The 18089-nt window shown below is 41.9% G+C and overlaps 1 protein-coding gene across 2 annotated transcripts in view; it reads left to right on the forward strand.

Annotated features, from left to right (window-relative positions):
* Positions 1-10317: 10317 nt before the first annotated feature.
* The window catches only part of PTN (pleiotrophin), a 93571-nt gene continuing 85799 nt past the window's right edge, over positions 10318-18089 (forward strand). For both annotated transcript variants that reach the window (XM_079785358.1, XM_079785359.1), the window contains exon 1: positions 10318-10573. The gene's annotated coding sequence lies outside the window, so the exon portion shown is untranslated. The remainder of the gene's footprint in view (positions 10574-18089) is intronic.

Below are 18089 nucleotides of genomic sequence, written 5' to 3' on the forward strand. Positions count from 1 at the left end.
TCCGATAGCCATATTCTACTCGAGTGTTGGAAAATGTTCTGCTGAGTTCCATAGGATAAATTTTGGACTCACATAATGATAATCTTGTCTTAAATATTCATGCCCAGTGGAAACTGAAAGTCATTTCCAAAATAAAACCAGGACTATGAATTACTAAATAGCAACTGATCTTAAAATAAACCACAGAGCCTCAACATATCATAACAAAATGACTCAGGCCTCAGGCTTACATCTCTTTGCCTGATTCCCCTAAAAAATTATCTGATACAAGAAAGGAAAGAAGAACCTCTTAAGGAAGGCAAAATTGATTACATATTCATCACATAGTTTCTTTTCATTTTATTACAGAATTGGCATTAGTGAGAAGTTAGTGAATCTCAGGTATAAAATATGTAAATTTTCTGGACTAGCTACGTGGCAAAGGGAGAGAGAGAGAGGGAGAGAGAGAGAGAGAGAGAGAGAGAGAGAGAGAGAGAGAGAGAGAGAGAAATCCTTTGATAATCCATAAGTGCCTCTGTGAAAACATGTCACCCTCCTCACTAGCAATTTAAACTTCCGCTTCCTCAGCTAGTAACAATATCTAATGTTATAGGGTTCCTGATATGTATCAAATGAGAAAGTATATGTGAAAGACTTTATAAAACTTACATTATTCAAAGGAAGTAGTGCTCCTATAAGCGCTTGAAGATAATATATAAAGGGAAGATGGATTTTTGTTCTTGAGAATACATGTTAGCTAAGCACTTCCAACTTGCTAAAATAACAATAACACTTATTGTAATAAAGTATTACTATTTTATTATAACTTTAGTATTTTTATATATTGTATTATAACCCCATACTCAGAATAGCAGGACTCTTAAAGATTGTTAGTCGTGCTAGATTTTAGAGATTGAGGATCAAGGTCAAGAGCCATCAATGAATTATCCAAAATCAGAAATCTAGCCAGCAACGGATCGGAGGAATCAATTCTGCTCATTTTACCCCCTTTTCCTTGTATCTGTGTCCTTTCTAAATGACAGCTTGCTGGGGTTTTTCATGAACAAATTATGAGCTCAGGGAAGTGGTGGTGGTGACGGGCAGCCCAGCGTGGCTGTGTTCTCTTGGAAAGGCATCAAGGTACAGGAGGAACTTTACGGAAGGATAGGGTTCAGGTAGAGCAGTACAGCAGCGGAGCCCTCATCAGTACAGAAAATATCAAGAACCTACGAGGCATAAAGAAGCATAAAGGCATAAAGGCCATTGAGGAGAGCTACCTGGATACCATAGAAATAATTCATTAGAGACTGTAAGAAATTAAGTAAGAATTACAAAAGCCAAACTTTAGCAGATGCCTTTCAAGTAAATTTTTTACCTGATGCTGTAAAAGTTGAGATTCTTGCATGAAAGACTGATGAGGTGGCAGTTCTTAACATTTTTTCTTTTTTTTCTTTAGGTTGTCTCCATGCTTGATACACCTGCCAAATTCATCTTCCTAAACACTACTTGCACCGTCTCAGTCTCTTTCTGAAGCCCCCATTCCTCTGCGGTGTCCACAATAAAAGCAAATTCAAGATCTGCCACCATATGAACCTCACACCAACTCAGGTTTGTGCCCAGATCTGGCCCCTCTGCTTTAGCCAAATTGTCCATGAATCAAATCCAGAATTCCTTCTGGACTCTGGGCTTCCTTGGTTGGAAAAGTTGCCATGTCTGACTCCTCTCATCACATTTTGAAAAATCCATTCTTCAAAACCCAGTCTAAGACCTTCCATTTTTTCTTATTAAAAACACGAGTGGTTCTGTGCAGGAATCTTTGCTCCAGTAGCTCACTGCCACTTGCCTCAGCTGGCCGCCCCGCCCACCGCCACTGTAGCTTTCAGCTGCACGTAGCTCGCTGCCCTGCCCTCCTGGTGATCCATAACAACCATTGCGTATTACCTCTTTATTAAATAGGATTGTGTTTTTAATTTTTCCCAACCTTTGATGTGGGTGCTTTTTCCTCTGAACTGAGGAAATAACCCTTCATTATAAATGAATATGCATATGTGAGTAGGGTAATGCCATGTGGACAATCTATTTGAGGACAGGGCACATGTCTTTATATGTCACTTTGTCTTGGTGTATCCCCAGCCATCAGTGCTGCCCTACATGAGCTGGTCCTGAAGCAGAATCTGAGGGTTGACTAGTCAGACACCTACACTCTGCAGACAGTCTTCTTGGTTGACTACCAACAGAATATCTATTAATCATAGGAGTTTATTTTTGGTAAATGAGAAAAGAAAAATTAGTTTCTTATAAGAGTTTACTTTTGAAAAGTCTTAGGATACAGTTTTGCTTTAAGGGAATGTCCATGTGTAAAAAATGTGTTACTTCACAACATTCCTTTTCACATGAGCCTAGACCCATTGTAGAATCTGGCCCAGAATTTAATATAGTGATTTTAAAGGTTTTTTGTCAATTTATTGAGTGACTAGAGGCCCAGTGCAAGAATTCGCGCATGAGTGGGGTCCCTAGGCCTGGCCAGCAATCAGGGCCGATTGGGGCCAGGCCGATTGGGGCCGGATGGATCGGGGTGGGGCCCATTTGGGCCTTCCAGGTGTGGGGGGAGTCAAGGGGGAGGGACCAAAGGAGGTTGGCTGGCCGGGTGGGGGGGACCACGGCAATTGGCTGGCCGTGGAATGTTGGCTGTGGGAGCACACTGACCACCAGCTCCTGCATTGAGCATCTGCCCCCTGGTGGTCAGTGCGTGTCATAGCAACTGGTTGGTCGTTCCAGTTGTTCCAGTCATTCGGTCGTAACAGTCATTTAAGCTTTTATATATATAGATAATATAGTGTTTATTAATTATCAAGCAGTTGTTCTAAACAGTGCTCTGTAAGATAAGCACCGTTATTATCCTTACTTTTCAAATGGTAAACCAAGGCACAGAGGGATTAAGTAACTTACCAAAGGTCACACAGTCAGTAAGTGAAAGGCCTGGGCTTTGAAACCAGGCAATTTGAGTAGAGTCAATGCTATTACCCACTACACCATGCTATCTTTTTATTTTGTAAATAGACTTTATTTAGGTACATCTAAGAATTTTGGTTATATATAATAAAATGCACCCATTTTAAGTGTATAGTTCAGAAAATTTTTGACAAATGTCTACTTCCATGTAATAGCCACATCAATTGAATATTTAGTGGTTCTATCTACTTCTCCCCAAATCAACTTGCAGTCATAGATAACCACTGATCTGCTTTTTGTCAATGTAGATCAAGTTTGCTTTTTCTAGAATTTCATTTAGTGGAATCACACAGTATGTGCACATGGTGTCTGGCTTGTTTTGCTCAGCATAGTGTTTTTGAATTTAATCCATGAGATTGTATGTATGAATTTAACCCATGAGATTGTATGTATTTTATTGCTGAATAGTTTCTCATTGAATAGATCTACTAAATTTTATCAACACATTCATCAATTAATGGATTTCCAATGTAGGGCTAATATGAATAAAGATGTCATAGTCATTTATGTATAAACTTCTGTATGGGATACATATTTTTATTTAACTTGAGTTAGTACCTAAGAGTGAAAAGTCAAGATCATATGGTAGGTGATGTTTAATTCATGAGTAGCTGCCAAACTGTTTTCCAAAGTGGTTGTACTATTTTATATTTCTATCAGCATCTGGGATTGTCAGTCTTTGTAATATTAGCTCTTTGAGTAGGTATGTAGTAATATCTCATTAGGGGTGTCAGTTGGCATTTCCTTGACAGAAAAATAATGTTAAGCACTTTTCATATGTTTCTTAGTATTTACATATTTTCTTTTGTGAAGTGACTGTTGAGATCTTTCAGCAATTATTTATTTGGTTGATTGACTTCTGGTTATTGAGTTATTATGGAATCTTTAATATTTTGGATCACAATTTTTGTCAGACATGTATTTTGAGAATATTTATTTGCATTCTCAGGATTGCCTTCTTGTTATTTTTATTGATGATTTTCAAAGAGCAAACATTTTCATTTCAAAGATGTCCAATTTATCAATGTTTCAATAAGTTGGTGCTCTTTATGTCCTGTCTAAGAAATCTTTGCCTACTCCAAGGTAACAAAGATTTTGTCCTACTCTTATCTAGAAGTTTTATAGCATTTGCTTTTTATATTTGGGTATATGATTCATTTTGAATTAATTTTTTCTACAGTGTCACCGTTTAGTTCCTTCAGGACAATTTGTTGGAAAGACTATCTTTTTCCAACTGAAATATCTTTGAGTCTATTTGTGAATTAATAGCTTTGTTGTCCATTGACCCATAAGTCTATCTTTATGCAAATATTGCAATCTCTCCCATTTCTTTCAGTATTCTATAACTTCAATCAGAAATGTCTGCTATTTTTCATTGTATTTTGTTAAATTTATCTCACAAGTAGTTAATGCATTATATACATTTTAAATATTTTATTTCCATTTGTTCATTGAAGAAATAAACATAAATTGATTTTTATCATTTGAGCTTGTATCCAGCTGAAGACACTTCTGTGCATTCTAGAAGCTTCTGTGCATTCCTGCCAATTTTTCTATGTACTTACTTATTCATCTACACTAATAAAAGAGAAGCATGCAAATTAACCATCACTCCGCTACGACAACAAGCCACGCCCACCAGCCAATCAGGAGTAAGTATGCAAATTAACCCAACCAAGATGGCGGCCAGCCATGGAGCTGGAACAAGCAGGAAGCTTGGGTTGCCCTGGCAATGGAGGAAGGCATGCTTCCCGCCTGCCCTGGCCTCTGCTCAAGGCTACAAAGTTTCAATTATAGAAGATAAATAAATCCTAGATACTTGCTTCCAGCTGGCCCTGGCCTCCACTCAAGGAAGCATGGAAAAAAAAAAGAAAAAAAGGAGGGGTTGGGACCTTGGGTTGCCGGGGGGTGATCAGGCCAGGATCGGATGGCAGAGGCCATTGGGGGTAAGCATACCTGCAGGGGGGCCAGTTGGGGGTGAGCAGGCCATCAGTGGGTGTTAGTTGGAGGTGATCAGGACAGCTGGGGGGGCAGTTTGGAGTGAGCAGGCCAGCAGGGGGGCAGTTGGTGGCGAGCAGGCCAGTGGGGAGGGAAGGTGAGGGTGAGCAGGCCAGCGGGGGGGGGGGGGGGTAGTTGGGGGCAAGCAGGCCAGCAGGGGGAGCAGTTGGGGGTGAGCAGGTTGGCATGGGGACAGTTGGGGGTGATCAGGCTGGTGGGGGGTGCAGTTGGGGGTGATAAGGCTGGTGGGGGGAGAGGCATTTGGGGGTGAGCAGGACAGCAGGCAGAGTGGTTAGGGGCAATCAGGCAGGCAGGCAAGCAGGTGAGCAGCTGGAGCCAGCAGCCCCGGATTGTGAGAGGGATGTCCGACTGCCGGTTTAGGCCTGATCCCTGTAAACCATCAGTAGGACATCCTTCGAGGGATCCCAGTTTGGAGAGGGTGCAGGCCGGGCTGAGGAACATTTACCCCCACCCCCATGCACGAATTTCATGCACTGGGCCACTAGTATGAGAATAAAGACAATTGTACATCTTTCTTTCTATTATTTTCATTTCTTTTTCTGACCTTATTTTACTGGCTGAGATCACCAGTTCAATATTGAATGAAAGCAGTAAGAGTGGTCATTCTTGCCCTGTTTCTAATTTTCGATGGAAAGCATTCACTTTACTATTAAGTATCACTTTAGCTGGAGGATTTCTGCAGGTATGTCTTATCAGAACAAGGATATTCATTTATATTCTTAAATTGCTTAAAAATTATGCTAAATGGGTGTTGAATCTTTTCAAATGCTTTTTCTATATACTTAATGTATTCTTTTTGTTCCTCTACTTAATCTGTTAATATGGTGAATTATACTGTTTCCTTTTTACATGTAAAGCCAAACTTGTGTTCCATGGATAAACAGCCAAATGCTCTGCAGTATTATATTTTTTATATATTACTGGCATTGATTTTATGATATTTGTTAAGGACTTCTGCATCTATGTTCACAAGGGATATTGCATTTGTAGATTTTATTTTCTTATAATATGTGATCACACTCCTTTGGGCATATCATGCCTGATTTCCTGGATGAGTCTGGGTGAAGCCATTGCTCAAGGCCTGCTCCTCAGCTTTGCCAGTTTAGAACCTCAATTTTAGCAGTTCTGGACAAGAAAGACAAGGTTGAGGGGCTTAAGTCAAGCTATTTCGATTCATGAAGGTGACTGATAAAGTGCAAATTTATGAAATGCCAGGGAGAAATTGTAGCAGGCATTGTTGATTGCTTCCCAAATCTTTTCCACCTCTTTCCTTTGCTCTCATAGATTGTGTGGCTTTGTGACATGGGGAGCTCATCTGCTCTCCACCGCGATTGGGCCTGTCTACTCCAAGCCAAATATGCCAGAAGCTCCTTGGAACCATATTGAAGAGCCTTGGTTTACAAACTGAAGAAGCAGAGTCAAAAGATGGAAAGCCCTGAGTTCTTGAAGACTCGGAAACACTCACTTTACCAACCTGTGTTGCTTGTGAGATAATTCCTTAATTATGTAAGCTGTTCTTAGTTGCACTTTCTGGTTTTTTTTAAAATTAAAAAATAGCATAATCATTACAAAATATTACAAAGATAGACACGAATGCTGTAATCTAGTCACATATATTAAAACAATAAAGTTTTTCTCATTTAAGACCTGCCTATTATCATGGGAAGATTAACAACCTTGTTGCCCAAACAGTGGAGTCCCACCCCAGCCTGCAGAGCCCACTGCCTGTGATCCCCACTTCCCCATGCAATCCTGTCCTGCCCTGTATAAGCAGCTGGCTTAGGGGGAATGCAGAGCAGGTTTTTGTGGATGACCTGCTGCTCTCCCATACTGCCGGCTGTATTGGAATAAACACTTATATATGATTTAAAAAATTACCTTTGAACTATTTAAGAGAGAGGAAGAGAAATGTATTAATGGGACTTCCATCAAACTGTGTGAGCTGGATAAATTGTCCTTTTGCATTCCAGGGGTATTGAGGAAGTCGAAATGATAATCAAGAATCTAAACATCCTGCCAAGTGGACAGACAATCCAAGAGACATGCTGACAAATTTTCCATCACATTTTAAAATTTCATGCTGATCACATGTCTCCTTATATTTGTCACTGCAAAATCAGCAACCTCATTTCCAAAACACCTCCAGGACATGCTATAATTTCTATGATTTCATATTATCTAACATTAGATATATTTTAGCCTGGTAGCACTCATTCAGGGGGCTCATTAATTACACCTGGAGACGCTGGGAACTGGCAGAGAAGGCGAGCTGCGCCTCAGCCAAGAAACCACTGATAAGAGCTGTTGGGGGCAGAGAAAGTGTGAAAGGGAAGCTGGGAATTAATTATTCTTCACAAGAAACAGGGACAAGGGGATGAAGTTTGGACAGTGGATTACTGCAGCTCCTAACTAAAATCTCTGTTTCCACTTTTGTCCTCCTGTGGTCTAGTCAACACAGCAGACCGATCCTGTTAAACCAGAGTCAGGTTCTGACACTCTCAATGGCTTCCCACCTCACTCAGAATAAAAGTGGAATTCCTTACAGTGTGCAAAGGCCATGCAGGATCTGGCCTGTTACTTCCCTGGCCTGGATGCCTGTCTCCACGCTCTGAGTTCCTGCCACAGTGACCTCCTTACTGGTCTTCTAACACAGGGGCAAGGTCTGACCTCAGGGCCTTTGCTTTTGCGGATCCCTTTGTCTGGAGATTATTTTCCCAAATATTTACTTAGCTAGCTCCCTGAACTCTCTTTTCTTTAAAACTATGCTTTTATTGATCTTGCTAGATTTTTTTAGAGAGAGATTGGAAGGGAGAAGGAGAGACAGAAACATAGATCAGCTGCCTCCTGCATGCCCCCTACTGGGAATTGAGCCCAACCCTGGCATGGGCCCTGACTGGGAAGAACTGGCGACTTCGGGGCGCATAGGACAATACTCAACCCACTGAGCTACACAAGCTTTTATCTCATCTAAATCTAGTCACTCAAAAACTTAAAGTGCTCAGCGAATGTTGGCTAAATGAATGAATCAACAGACCCATGACTATGCCTTAGGATGAAGTTTGGATTTGAAGTTGAACTTTTCAGAATGCATTAGAAAACATCTTCTACTTAAACTTTGGTGTGCATGCTAGGTTGAGTTAAATTATGACTAATTTCAACCTTATAGATTTTGATTTCTTTAAAAACAAACAAATCTCTCTTTAACCTTCCTTTATATTTTTTTTAAATGCAATGGTTAATAATGCTAGTCAGGGCTTTACAAATCTCAACTCTATTAACATTTTAGGCCAAATAATTATTTGTGTGTTTTTGTTGGGGGAGGAGGAGAGGACATTTAGGATGTTTAGTGGCATCCCTGGCCTCTCTCCACTAGATGCCAATAAGGGGAGAGGGAGAGAGAGATAGAAACATCAATAATGGGAGAGAATCATTGATTAGCTGCCTCCAGCATGCCCCCACACTGGGGATGGAGTCTGCAACCAGGGCATGTGCCCTGATGGAGGATGGAACTGGTAACCTCTTGGTTCCTGGGTTGATGTTCAATCGCTGAGCCCAGCTGGGCAAGGTCCTATTTTTGATAGCACATGTAATGGAGTGGAAATCATGGGCATCTCATGCTTACTTTATCAACCTGATAGATAAGCACCATAATAACCGGTAGCAACAGGTCACATTTGTAGACATTTTAAGTTTAGGAAGAAATAGAGAATGGATAACCCCCTGTTTAACGTCCTTTATCCTTTATCTCTATGGACAGATGGTGAATATTTGGAAGTCTCAGTAAAGGGCCTGGGAAAAATAATTTTAAAAAATGATAATGTGCATTCCTCCACAATTTATACAAGTACAATCAGATGAAAACAAACATTACTTTGCTTCATTGGATAAATAAAATTACAAAAGAGAAACAGGCAACCTGAAGTCTGTGCGTAGAACTGAGTTTGTTATTCATTTATTTCATTGGAGGATGGTAGTTCTTATTCATTTATTTCATTTGAGGATGGTATGCGGTATGTGTATAGAGAGTTTAGTTATGGGGGTAGATTGGAGGTGTGTAAGTAAATTTCTTTTGAAAAATAAAACAAAACTAAAAAGATTGATTGATTGACTTAAAGCCCTACTTGTAGAGACAGGTCTTTGTCCCCACCTGGCACCTCCTCAGAGCCATTTGTCTGCCATTGCAGTCAATATAAGAATCCAGAGTCCCTAAGAAGTACTTGCTACAAATCAGTTTCTATTTTTTGGATTTAGGGATAGTTCTAAGTAAACATAAATTTTAAGAAATATAGAAGCCACTTAATAGATATTTTTCAAGTTGAATCGAAGGAATGTAACCTCAGATCTTTGGGAACTGGAAGTGTGTTCTGCAGTCACTTTGGGGTGGACACCATCAAATGCTAAGCTGAAAGAGAGTAAATGGAGCAAGACGATGAACAAGAAAGAGCTGATAAGTGGCGGAGCATCTCAACATTAATTTTTTAGGATGTCTGGGGGTAAACCTGTTTTTATACTTGATCATTTTACACAATACTTTGATCTCACCTAAATATTCATCTGTTATTCAAACAGTCTTAGCGATATTACCTTAGCATCTTTCGTTTGAACAAAATGGAAATCCCAGAAAGCGATGAAGCCCAGCCTCTGAGTTTTACCTACATCGATGAATCCCCTAAATTCGTGGGTGTCAAAGACAGGTCGCTGAACAGGTCACTAAAGGCGCCAAGGAAGCCAAAAAAAGGAAAGAGCCCCTAAAGGAAAATGGCATTTAATTGGGAACTCTCAGACATCTGTCACTCTTGGTGACAAGCGCAAAAAAGCACTTGCACGTTTGAAGAAGCACAGGTGGTATGACTGACAGTGAAGTTAACCAGCGCTGTGTGTAGGCAGGGCCTTTTGGGGGGCGGGTGCGGGGAGGATTGAGAGGTTGGTTTTGAAGACTGCTTTTTCTTTCTGAATATCATTATAAAAAACAAAAACTGGGACCAAACCTGTAACCTAACCTGCCATCAATGCTCCATTTAAGATGCCCTACTTGATGAACTAACAGGTCGTGGGTCAAGTTGGGAAAAGAAATACTGCGTGGGTCTCTCCATTAAAACAAAGCCACGTTCCACCCCTGGCCTCTGGGTTCAAATCGGTGTGCGTGCTCCCGCGGCGGGGAGGGCCTGCCCCTGAGAACCCCGCTTTTAACAAGCTCCCCAATCAGCTCGCCAGGGGAAGGGCGCTCCCTCCCTCGCCGGCCAGCGTCCTCCCTGCCCGCGCGCAGCTCCCCCCGCCCCCCACTTCCCTTCCGTTCCCTCCCTGTCGGGGCGGAATCGAGTCCAAGGCAGGATCAGGTTCCCCGCCTTCCAGTCCGAAAATCCCGCCAAGGGAGCCGCGGAGCCGAGGCAGCCCCGAAGCGGAGCCGGGGGGAGGAAGAGCCCAGTGCGTCCGTCCCCGCCAGCAGGGAGGCAGCAGCCCGCGCCGCCCGCAGCAGCCGCCCGGGTACCTGCACCGCGAGCGGCCGACCTCGCCCCTTTCAACAAAGGCAGCCCGAGCGCGGACCGCACGTTTACAACTCAAAGTAAGTGGGAAAGGGCGCGCCATCCTCCCAGGTGTCTCCAAGGGAGTTTCCTGCGCCTTCTGCCACTTTTCGGGGCGCCAACCGCTGATGGAGGAGAGAGTGGGAGAGAGGCTGCCTCGGTGGCTTTTGGGGGAGGGGGCGCTTTCGAAATTGATTTGCTCCAGGGGCAAACTGAGGCGTGTTTGGGGGGCGTCGGGTCAGGGCCCCCCCGAGATGAGTGGAGGGCGAGCAGCTTCGTGATGTCATGCCTGCATTTGGACCGCTCCTGCCTCCGGCGGGAGGACGTGGCTGGGGCTCTGCTCCTGGTAAACCTGCCTGCGTAGGTGTGCCTGCGGCTGCGGAGGGCAGAGAAAGTGCGGCACCTGAGCGCGCAGGCCTCCTTCCCACCCTTCTCGGTCCCCGGGGTCGCCCGCTGCCGATGGCTCCCAGCTGGCGTTTCCAGATCCCTCGCGGGGCTGGTTCCTGCCAGTGCCCGCTGCACCCAGCATCCCTCACAGCACCCAGCACGCCTCCTCCTGCCCGCCACGCAGGGCAGGGTTCTCGAAAGGGCTAAGTGCAAAGTTTAAAAGACACACCTTCCACCCCATCTCCCACTGGCATACTAGGACTTATTTATTAACTTGTCAGATTCTCAGTTTCAGAGCCGATGTTTCTAATAAGTTAACAAAGTAATTTAAAGCGATGAACGAATGTATCTCCTTCCCTCCTTCACACACCAAACAAAACACTTCACACACACACACACACACACACACACACCTTTGTCCTTAACACACACAGACATACAAACCCAAGAACACACACTGAGTTTGTCTACACTCTGTTGTTAACTTACACATATCTCTGTTAACACAGCTTTGCAAATTTGGGAATATATTGAAAAAAAAGGAGTGGCCTGTGGGGGGAGGACTGATGGTGAGAGGGGGGAATGGCAATGTGAGGGACAGCCAAGTCCCCGTCTTTGAGAATCTTTTATCTTAGTAGGCATTTTGTGTGCACCTCTGTGTGTGCACAGAAATAGCCCATTGGCTGCTCGTGCGCCCTCTTAACCTCCGTGTGTGTGTGTGTGTGTGTGTGTGTGTGTGTGTGTGTGTGTGTGTGTTGGAGGGATGGGCCTGGGAGGAGATTCAGGGACTACCAAGAAGAGCTTTTGAACTAATAACATCCTGAAGCAATTCCGTGACCCCAGGCAAATGTGGGAGCCCCTTTGAGCTCCTGGATCATCTGGGGATGAATTGATGTGTGGAAATACCACAAGGTAATGGGAGTGGCTCCCAGCACAGAAAATCAAGCTTGTGTTTTCCATCTCCATTATGCTCCTGTTTCAGTAAGTTAGGCATTTTAAAGACCAAATCATTAAAAAAAAACAACAACTTTTTAAATCCAGTTACATTCAAAGAGAAGTAGAGTGAATGTTATCTCTTTCCCTCTTTTTTTGGGAAATGAGTAATTTCAGAGTGGTGATATGTGTCCTTTTTCATTTAAAGTAGGGGATGAGATTTTTTAATTATTTTATTTAAAAATAAACGAATGTCTTTATCCCATGCTTTAAGAAAGTGGGTGCTTTGAGTGCTCTAATTGTATTTTAAAACTTTAGAAAGTGATCTTTGCTCGCTGGCTGTTTCCAGTTCCCCTTTAGAACATTTTTCTCCTCACTTAGTGAGACTCTGTAAGGACCGCCAACCTGAAGTCATATATATCTCACTAGGTGCGGTACCCTAGCCGTTCACTTGTGGACACTGTCACATTATATTTTCAAAGCTACAGATGTGAGAGAAATGAAACTGCTGTTAATATATAACTTTTTATTACCTACCGTTTAAATGAGGTATTATACAGAATAAAAATAACATGTATTTCATAGTATATATAGTATCACATGTATTATATAATAATGCATAACCCTATAATTTCCCAGACCTCTTTACATGATACTTGGAGTAATACATTTACTCATTTATTGAAAGTTTCCCTGTACCTTATTTGGTCTTTATAAAGAGCACTATGTTGCAGTCTTCACATTTTTATGTAATGGACTTTTAAAAAAATCTTTACTGTTGAAAGTATTACATATGACCCCCTTCTTTCTCCACTGACCTCTTCTAGCCTCCCTACCTCCCATCCCAGGCATCACCACCCTATTGTCTGTGTCCATGGGTTGTGCACATATGCATACAAGTTCTTTGGTTGATCACTACCCACCCACCCACCCACCCACCCTCCCACCCACCCACCCTCCCCTCCCCTTCCCCCTGAGATTCCACAGTCCGTTCCATGTTTCTATGTCTCTGGATGTATTTTGTTCATCAGTTTATTTTGTTCATTAGATTCCACATATGACTGAGATCATGTGATGCTTGTCTTTCTCCGACTGGCTTATTTCACTTAGCATAGTGGACCTTAAAAAAAACAAAAAACTCTAGCGAAGTCAATGGCCTGGTTTGCATCTTCACAAAACCTGATTGTTGGCAATAACCCGAGAGAAATAAGGTCCCCAAATAGTTTAATTGCTCTTATCAATAAAATCCATTTTAGAAATTAAATATTTTCAGTTTCAATGTGTTTTTTTTTTCTCTTTGAAGGAATCTCATTTAAATGAATCTTGCTTTCTCATTTAAATGAAGCTCATATGCATTCAGAACATAGTCCTATTAGCCATGTGGTGTTTTTGCTACTCTTCAAAAATTGTCTCTGGAGACCGAGTTTCCTTGGCTTATTCAAAATGATGTATGTAGTAAGGCAACCGTAGATTGAGGGCCAGAAGTCAGAATATAAATTCCAATTCTCCCAACACCTATGCTTTTTTTATATGATAACATCGTGATGAAGAGAGTTGTTCTTGACTTCTCTCCTGAAGGTAATGTCCAAACTGAGACCACCCAGTGAGCAAACATGATTCAACACCTGAGCGCACCTCCGTCCACTTCAAGCTGTGGTCCTCTCTGGAGCATCAGCCAAGTCAGGGCTCTCTGAGCGCCTGCACGTCATTGCTCGGATGCTCAGTCTCCCCTGGCTGCTGTTCTAATGAACAGTCAGAAGAATTCTGCCCGCTCTTGGCACAAGGCCATGCCATGGCCCTGGAGGAAAGTAATATTCAGCTATGGACCCTCTCTTTCTGAGCTGGGCCTGCTTTTTTCCATCCGGAGTCGACCGGCTGCAGTAGAATTTGGGCCATGGCCTCCCTTTGGAAAGTTGTTCTCCATTTTTGGTGTCGCTGGCCAATTCTAGTTTCCATCCACTAGGCCGTTTTCCACACGTTTCATGCCAGGCTTGTATGTGGCATGGTTTTCCAGGTGTCATACGATCTTTCTGGATTGTCAAATATAACAAGCCTTTTGTTCCTCCGTATTTTAGTATTTGGTAAATGAGAAGTTAACATTTCTGTGGTGTCAAAGGGCAGCTATACTGTAACATTATCAGAGGGCACTGTAATTGTGATGATATTATGGACTGATTATGGAGATCACATCCACCAAAAATCCCTATTTCTTAAGGGTAGGCAAGGACTTGCTTGAATTGTACGAGAAATAAACCTTAATTTCTTCTACTGGGCTTTATTTTGGAGCCATTTCTTCACAGTAGGTTTAGTGACATTTCACATAGAAAACGATCATCATAATGAGTTTCTTAAAAGCAGAATCCTTAGATTCTTAAATTTCATACTTAGTAAAAAAATCCCCCTGTATTTTGGTCTTTAAGAAGTGAGCCATAGCAACTGACATTTGAGCTCTTAATTCTAAGACTTGCACTTAGTGAAACCCAAAACATCATTTTAAAACACAAATAGCATGCTGTGTGTATCTCAACATGTTCCCACTTCTTCCAACTCATATGCTTACCTGTTACCGCCCGCCCCCCCACACTCTCATTTCTCCTTTTTCTGATCCAGTTGCCATCATTTCCCATCCAACAAGCCCCACAATGATTTGCCTAATTCCTTTCCCATGATAGCATCTCTCCGTTTATGTACACACATATCAGGGGTGGTTGCCCATATCTTAGAATGCATGGAAGGTTGAAACTTGCTCGCTAGATTGAAGTCAAGGTTGAACCTTGACTCCATAGATTTTTGTCCGTATTGATGCAGACCCTGGCTAAGATCAGCTTATACTTTCAACACTATAATAAATATTGACTGTATTCTCTTCTCTGCTTCTCAACTGCAGTGAAGGGGTGGAACCAGAATTGCTCACCCCCATCACACTCCCCCAGGCCCTACCTCAACCATACAATGTTTCTTGCTACAATGGCAGGTCAGTTTAATAATAAACAATATTTATTACATAGGTGCAGGATGTCTTATATTGTGCTGGGCATGTGGTATATTTAGGAAATACCAGTAAGTCCCAGTTCCTTTTCTCTAGGGCTCACAGTTTTACAATTCTAAACACTTGGTGTTTGGTAAATGGTGCTAACTTGTGAAATCCTTTATTGGAAATTTATTTAAAAGATATCTCAAAGAAAATCCATCACACCCCTATCCATCTCTGAAAGAAACGCTTTAAAAGTCACATACATTTTATCAAACCAATGGCTTTTTTGCATTTCTTCCTTTTCCTTGTCATATAGCCCATTGGCTGCTAATGCGCCTTCTTAACCTCCTTGACATATTATTTTTATCTTTTTTTTTCCAACTTCGTTGGCCATTCCTCTCATCTTTATTTTTTCCTTTCCCACCACTTCAACTTCCAAATATGGACATTTATTTCCAAATATTTTTGTTTTCTCCCTCTCTCTCCCCCTTCCTCTCCCCTTCCTTCTCTTCCTCCTCCTCCCCCCCCCCCTCTACCCCCCTCCCCCCGCCCCGCTCCACCCAAATGCTTTATTGTTGATCAGGACTCTCTTTGAGTTTCCAGATCTTGCCATTCTCTATTCGTTTTGGGTCTCACATTTTTCATTATTTTTTGAATGAATACTGAAGGCAATGCTTTGAGCACAGTCCTATTTGGGAAAGGAGATTGCAATAAAAGATCTCTTGTTATTTTATTCTTATCCCTAACAACACCTACAGGTATTGACTGCCCGATTATATGTCAGGTTGTGTGGCAGGGTACAGGAAGATAAATCAATACGCCTTTAAGCAACTTGCTGTCTCTCAATATACGTGTGAATAATAAGATTAAAACACAAATGAAGAAAAGTTATAGTAAAGTATGTACACACAAGATTTTTATCCTAAGCAGTTCCAGTGACAAAGAGATTTAAAAAAAAGAAACATTTTTATGAGAAAAAGGAAAGTAACTCTCAAATGGCTGAATGGAAATGGTGATAATATTTATTTCCAAAGCATCACTGTCTTTTTGTTGCTTTCATGTCATTTATTCTGGGTGAGCAGTTGAATTCTCCATTCCTTCATGTTTTCCTTTCACAGTTGCCGCATAATAGAGCAGAAAAATAAATGATTGAAAGTGACATCTTAAGAATTCAGTCTGAGTTATTTAGGATAAACATAATTTTAAAGGCATGACACTTCGCTCTAGATATCCTTTTCAGGAAAATTGTACCAGACATGAGAGGACTGTTCTTCAGTGAAAATATAGACACAGAGGAAAAGAACACACGTCCTCCAACTTCAGCTGTGGGGTTTGGATGAAACTAAATGAGCTGGAGATGGAAGATGCCCAGGGAAGGTTCTCCCAGCAAATCCTCCCTCTAGGTGCGCTCTAATTCTCCCCTCCCGTTACCATATTCTATTCACCCCTTCCAGTGACTTCAGCTCCTCCTTTCCCAGAATGTTGACATTGGAAGAACACACCTTTTACTCACCCTTACCACTGGCTCTGCCCCACCCACACTAGGCACCCCTTGAAGGCAGGTTTATCTCAAGAACCCTGGAATATCTAGCAAAGGACCCTTGAAATACCCCCCAAATGCCTGGCATTTGAGTGAAAAAATAAGTAAATGACTCAGAATACCATTTTTTTGGGCCCCTCTTCCCCTAATGAAATTGGCTGTCTGTCTTCATACCTAATCTTCCTAAACATCACCTGGTGCCAATTTCCTGTTTGAACATGAGCACCCCCATTTGCAGTCTCACACATCTAGAAGAAACCTGTCCAACTCTCTTTTCTTTGTCTCCTTCATTCCAAAGACCATACGAGTACATACCTGCCAGTTCTCTGGAGTGTCTTCCTAATCATACTCCATCTCCTTTACCTTAAAGGCTCCAAACCTTGTGTGGTCTCTGACTCATGCTATCTCCGATTTGGAAGGAGAAATCTGACCTACCTCTTTAGCAAACCATATAATTCAAAGCTTGCTAGACTGATCACTTGATGCATTTTCATCATAGCTCCAATATGACTATAAAACATTTGCTTTTTAGCCTGACTGGTGTTGTGCAGTGGTTGAGCATCGATCCATGAACCAGGAGATCATGGTTAGACACCCAGTCAGGGCTCAATCCCTAGTAAGGAGCATGCAGGAAGCAGTCAATCAATGATTCTCTCTAATCATTGATGTTTTTATCTCTCCCTCTCCCTTCCTCTCCCTGAAATCAATAAAAACATATTTATAAAAAACACATTTGCTTTTCAGAACGTTTCACATTTGTTTTCTCATATTTTTGCAACAATTCTACTTAGGTAGGCTGAGCAAGATTTTTAAAAAATTGATAGGGACACATAAGCTTAGAAAGGTTAAGATGAGCCCATTAAAACAAATGTCTTAAAATTGTTAGATTGGGTATTTTTTTTCTCCTCTATGATATATTGCCATCTCTTTCTTTGGCTAATTAATTTTATGTTCCAGTTGCCTCTCACATCAAAACTAAACTCCTATGTTTGTAAAGTAAGAGCCCAAATAACCTAGTGGTTCCTATCTTCAGTGTTTATCAGAATAACCAGTGTCATGTCTTAGCATCCAGATGCCTAGGGCCCATCCCAGAGGTTCTGAGTTGAGAGGTGGAATCAAGGAAACTGGACATGTGACATCAGGACACAGGTGATGCATTTGAAACTTTAGCCCTAACAAGCAAATATTTGAACTTCCAGGTCAAAGAAATCAAGGTATAAGCTACAGCTACACTTCTTACTAGCTGTGTGACCATCAGCAAATAGTGTAGTCTTTCTTCAAGTTTCTTATCTCTCAAATGAGGCCACTAGTACTTACCTTCTGGGATTGACATGAAGATTAATTTAGAAATGAATGTGAAATACTGATCCCAGAGTCAGATTGCTAGCGAGTGTTTGATGAGGATGATTATGGTGACAAAGCACCTGATGATAGTCCACCTCACTCTCCCTCCCCCACTGCCTTTGTTTCTTATGCCCGGTTGGTTCTCTAACTAATGGTCAAGTTTGGATGCAGGAACAAGCATTTATTCCATCATAGTTCTGACTGTTGTTTGGTGTGGGATGCAGAGTATGTCACTGAAACTTCTAGAACCTCAGGATTGTCAGTTGTAAGATGGCGATGATGCTGATGATATCACCTGCTTTGCCTACCTCACAGGTTGGTGTTAAAGGTAAACTGTGACAATGCTATGGTTATAAACCAAAACCTATTATAGTAAATG

Source organism: Cnephaeus nilssonii (assembly GCF_951640355.1).
Source record: "Cnephaeus nilssonii genome assembly, chromosome: 12".
In the NCBI taxonomy this organism is placed as follows: Eukaryota; Metazoa; Chordata; class Mammalia; order Chiroptera; family Vespertilionidae; genus Cnephaeus; species Cnephaeus nilssonii.